The sequence below is a fragment of the Xylocopa sonorina genome, unplaced genomic scaffold (assembly GCF_050948175.1).
Source record: "Xylocopa sonorina isolate GNS202 unplaced genomic scaffold, iyXylSono1_principal scaffold0014, whole genome shotgun sequence".
NCBI classification, from domain to species: Eukaryota; Metazoa; Arthropoda; class Insecta; order Hymenoptera; family Apidae; genus Xylocopa; species Xylocopa sonorina.
In genome coordinates this window covers 694,940-701,060 of record NW_027490090.1, presented here as the reverse complement: position 1 = coordinate 701,060, position 6,121 = coordinate 694,940, and positions in this window count along the sequence as shown.

Here is a 6,121-nt window from a genome sequence, read left to right as displayed (position 1 = left end):
ATTAAATTATATATGATTCAAGATAAATGTCTGATTTTTATGATTTTTTAATGTATATATTCAAGAATAATGTATGTATATATTAAACTATATATGATTTAGGTTAAATGTATGATTTGTACAATTTTCTAATGTAAATAGTTCATATTTTAATGAATAATGTATGTTTGTATTAAGTGTACATATGATTTAGGTTAAACGTGTGATTTGCATAATCTTTTTATATAAAAGGTATATATTAATGAATATTGTATGTGTATATCAAATGTATATATAATTTAGGTTAAATGTTTGATTCGCATCATTTTTTAATATAAAAGGCTAATGAATATTGTATAATGATATTATATAGCATATAATAATATTAATGAATATTATATGTATGTATTAAATGTACAAATATATTATTTAGGTTAAACGTGTGATTTGTATACTTTAATGAATAATGTATGTATATATTAAATGTATATGTAATTTAGGTTAAACGTGTGATTTGCATAATTTTTTTATATAAAAGGTATAAATTAACGAATAATGTATGTATAGTTTAGGTTAAACGTGTGATTTGTATAGTTTAATAAATAATGTATATATGTATATTAAATTATATATGGTTCAGGTTGATCATATATGATTTAGGTTAAATGTTTGTTTCGCATCATTTTTTGATATAAAAGGTTAATGAATATTGTATAATAATATAGTATATAATAATATTAATGAATATTATATGTATGTATTAAATGTACATATATATAATTTAGGTTAAACGTGTGATTTGTATAATTTTCTAATGTAAATAGTTCATATTTTACTGAATAATGTATGTATATATAATTTAGGTTAAACGTGCGATTTGTATAATTTAATGAATAATGTGTATATATATTATAATATATGTAAAATAGGTTAAACGTGTGATTTGTATAATTTTTTAATGTAAATACTTCATATTTTAATGAATAATGTATGTATATATCAAATGTATATATAATTTAGGTTAAACGTGTATAGTGATTTGTATAGTTCAATAAATAGTTCATATTTTAATGAATAATGTATGTATATATTAAATGTATATATAATTTAGGCTAAACGTGTGATTTGCATAATTTTTTTATATAAAAGGTACATATTAATGAATATTGTATGTATATATTAAGTGTACATATAATTTAGTTCAAATGTTTGATTTGCATCATTTTTTAATGTAAAAGGTTAATGATTATTGTATAATGATAATATATAGCATATAATAATATTAATGAATATTGTATGTTTGTATTAAGTGTACATATAATTTAGGTTAAACGTGTGATTTGTATAATTTTTTTATATAAAAGGTATATATTTATGAATAATGTATATGTATATATTTTACATTGTACATGATTTAGGTTAAATGTCTGATTTGCATAATTTTTTAATGTATGTATATATTAAATTATATATAATTAAGGTTAAACGTGTGATTTGTATAATTTTCTAATGTAAATAGTTCATATTTTAATGAATAATGTATGTATATATAATTTAGGTTAAATGTCAGATTCATGTCAATTTTTAATGTAAATGTTTATATGTTAAAGAATAATGTATGTATATCTTAAATGTATATATATATATAATTTAGGTTAAACATGTGATTTGTGTAATTTAATGAATAATGTACATATATATATAATATATTTAGGTTAAATGTCTGATTTGCATAATTTTTAATGTATATATATATTAAATTATATATAATTTAGATTAATAGTCTGACTCGTATAATTTTTTAATGTAAAAAGTTTATATAATGTATAATGCATGTATATATATATTAAATTATATATTAAACGTCAGATACGTATAATTTTTTAATGAAGTAGGTCATAATAATGGATAATGTATGTATATATTAAATTATATTTGATTTGGTCGTCCAGGCGGTACTGGTTGGTAGTCCATGCGCGCGTGCGCGTTTGGAAGGTTGTTTGAGCGATTTAGGTTAAGATTAGGTTGCTTGATTCGCATCATTTTTTGATACAAAAGGTTAATGAATATTGTATAATAATATTGTATAATGATATTATATAGCATATAATAATATTGATGAATATTGTATGTACATATTAAGTGCGCACATATAATTTAGGTTAAACGTATGATTTGTATAATTTTCTAATGTAAATAGTTCATATTTATTGAATAATGTATGTATATATTAAATGTATATATAATTTAGGTTAAACGTGTGATTTGTATAATTTTCTAATGTAAATAGTTCATATTTTAATGAATAATGTATGTATATATAATTTAGGTTAAACGTGTGATTTGTATAATTTAATGAATAATTAAATTGTATATGATTTAGGTTAAGTGCCTGATTTGCATAATTTTTTAATGTATATATATATATATTAAATTATATATAATTTAGATTGATTGAATCATATAATGATTTAGGTTAAATGTATGATTTGTATAATTTTTTAATATGGAAGGTATATATTAATGAATAATGTATGTATATATTAAATTATATATAATTTAGGTTAAACGTTTGATTTGTATAATTTAACTAAATAATGTATGATTTAGGTTAAACGTGTGAATTGTATACTTTAATGAATAATGTATGTATATATGGAATTATATATGATTTAGATTAAATGCATAATTTTTATATACAATTTATATTAATTTGTATAATTTTTAATGTAAAAAGTTTATACATTAAAGAATAATGAATGTATATATTAAATTATATATAATTTAGGTTAAATGTCTGATTTTTATGATTTTTTAATGTATATATTCAAGAATAATGTATGTATATATTAAACTATATATGATTTAGGTTAAATGTATGATTTGTACAATTTTCTAATGTAAATAGTTCATATTTTAATGAATAATGTATGTATATATTAAATGTATATATAATTTAGGTTAAACGTGTGATTTGCATAATTTTTTTATACAAAAGGTATATATTAATGAATATTGTATGTATGTATTAAGTGTACATATAATTTAGGTTAAACGTGTGATTTGTATAATTTTTTAATATGAAAGGTATATATTAATGAATAATGTATGTATATATTAAATTATATATGATTCAGGTTAAATGTTTGATTTTTTAATGTATACATTCAAGAATAATGTATGTATATATTAAACTATATATGATTTAGGTTAAATGTATAATTTGTACAATTTTCTAATTTAGATATATATATTAGATTATATATGCTTTAGATTGATTGAATCATATAATGATTTAGGTTAAACGTGCAATTTGTATAATTTAATTTATATTAAATTATATATATATGACTTAGGTTAATTGTCTGATTCTTATTTTTTTTTAATGCAAAAAGTTTATATATTAACGAATAATGTATGTATATATAAGTTAGGTTAAACTTGTAATTTGTATAATTTTTTAATGTCAATTTTTATGTTAATTATTGTTTAATTTTAATGTTAATATAGTACGTATGAATATGATTATCAATATGAAAGAATCGATTGGTATAGTATATATGAATACGATTATCGATATGAAAGAATCGATTGATATATTATATATGAATATGATTATCGATATGAATCTATAAATTTTTTTAAATTATCACTTTAAGTTTGTCATTTTAAGACTTAAATTATTTTTTAAATAAGTTTAAGTTTGCACTTTTATGACTGAAATCGCTCTTTAAACAGAATTTAAGTCTTAAAATGACAAACTTAAAATTACAACATAAAATGGTAAACCCAAAATTATAATTTTTTTCAATTATAACTTTAAGTTTGTCATTTTAAGACTTAAATTCTGTTTAAAGAGAAAATTAAGTTTTAATTGAAATAATTCAAGTCCTAAAATTACAACTTAAAATTTTTAAACTTCAATTATTCTCCAAACAGAAATTAAGTTTTAAAATTACAAAGTTAAAATTATAATTTTAAAAATGAAACATAATAATAAATATAAAATTATTTTTAAAATTATAATTTTAACTTTGTAATTTAAAAACTTAAATTATTTTTCAAACAGAATTCAAGTCTTAAAATTACAAAATTAAATTCTGCTAAAAAGAATTATAATTTACAGTTCTAAAAATTATTTTATATTTATTTTTATGTCTAATTTAAAGAAATTAAGTTTATAAGTTTGCAGTTTCAAGACTTAAATTGCTTTTCAAACAGAATTTAAATCTTAACTGTACAAACTGGAAATTATAATTTTAAAAAATATTCGATACTTAAAATTTCAATCTCTTTTATCATCTTTTAATAAAGTAACGATGACAATAAAAATTGTATTCGCCATGCGTTTCTATCTTTTCAAGCTTTATTATTGAAATTCTGTTTCTCTCCAGAGAACTGCGCAGTCCTTGACCGACATTGCCCTCTGCGATGCTTTGAACATTCTCAGCCGAGCGATGAATCTGAAATCTGAATCCGTTCGCCATTAAACTTGAGAATAGAATGGACGCCACCTTTTGTAATCTTATCGCAGCATCTATTCTTCGACTGGCTGATGAATAATGCACCAACGATGGCCTCGTAGTCCCAATTTACCTCAGAAATACCCAAACAGCTGTAACGCTTGAATATCTCCATCGATTGGTTGATATTCGAGATGAGAATAAAGCGTAACACCCTCATCGTACTTCATTTTTTGTTTAACATTTTTCTAACGCAATGTAAAATTATATTCTTTGCTGTTTTACGTTGAGAGACTCGTGTAAAGTTTTTAGAGAAGTTCTACATATAGTTTCTGAACAAATTCCACGTAAAGTTCCTGCAGAACTCCTACATAAAGTTTACACTGAGAATATTACAGCGCAATCTCTCTGCTCGCCTGCGACTGCCTTTTATTTGCGTCTCACATTTATAATTCACTAACGAATACACAATACTACCTCATTGTACACCATATTGTAGCATACTGTGCTCTTAAGCTTGGTGCAATCTTTAAATATCAATCCAGCATTGTAATTTAATTCAAGCGACATTAATAGAAGTAGTTTTACCAATGTCAGGTACATAATTTCTGCGTCGAGAGTTAGACAAAGCGAAGGCGTATCGCTTAAGACCAACACAGTTGCTACGATATTAATTTTTCTGAGTTTGAAGAGCTCTCAAGTATACTTCGATCAGCGTAAAACCCTTGCGACTTGAAAGACATGTGTTTTTAGTTAAAAAAATGGACCGATGCTCTGTTAAGTCGCTGGCTAGTCTTCGTTTATAAGTTTTAAGCACTTTTAAGAACCAATACTCTGTTACGACTTGAGAAATATGTGTTCTTAGTTAAAAAAATGGACCGATGCTCCCTTAAGTCGCTGACCAGTCTTCGTTTATAAGTTTTAAGCACCTAAGCACCCAACACAGTTGCTACGATATTAATTTTTCTGAGTTTGATGAGCTCTCAAGTATACTTCGATCAGCGTAAAACCCTTGCGACTTGAAAGACATGTGTTTTTAGTTAAAAAAATGGACCGATGCTCTGTTAAGTCGCTGGCCAGTCTTCGTTTGTGAGTTCTAAGCACTTTTAAGGACCAATACTCTGTTACGACTTGAAAAATATGTGTTTTTAGTCAAAAAAATGGACCGATGCTCTGTTAAGTCGCTGCCTAGTCTTCGCTTTTGAGTTCAAAGCGCTTTTAAGGACCAATACTCTGTTTCGACTGGAAGCGCAGTTGTCTCTAGCTAGAAGAAGGTGGAAGAGCGAACATAAATCTGACGCGTGATGAAATTTAAAGTCAGAACCAATTTTATTTAAGTAATCCATGAACGAGGACGCTGGGCTTAATGGTACATTAAATAGAGACCAGTACCCAAAATCAGATTCTTTGGTACTGAGTTAAGTTTTCCTTATCGCAATCCATACGTACAGCTAATATGTGTTTCGCATTATAATAATAAAATAATGTATATATATGTACCTCTTTCGCTATTCTCCTACGTGAGAAAGGTAGTCAACAGTGATCGCGTGTTTTCGTTTTCGAGAATAACAGGGACACGTCTCTACGACACTGTGGCACTTTCATTCGTTCGCTCTCTCTCTCTGTTCCTTGGTAAGAAAAAGAAAAGAAAAAAAAGGGTACGCTGTTCTCTGCCTAGA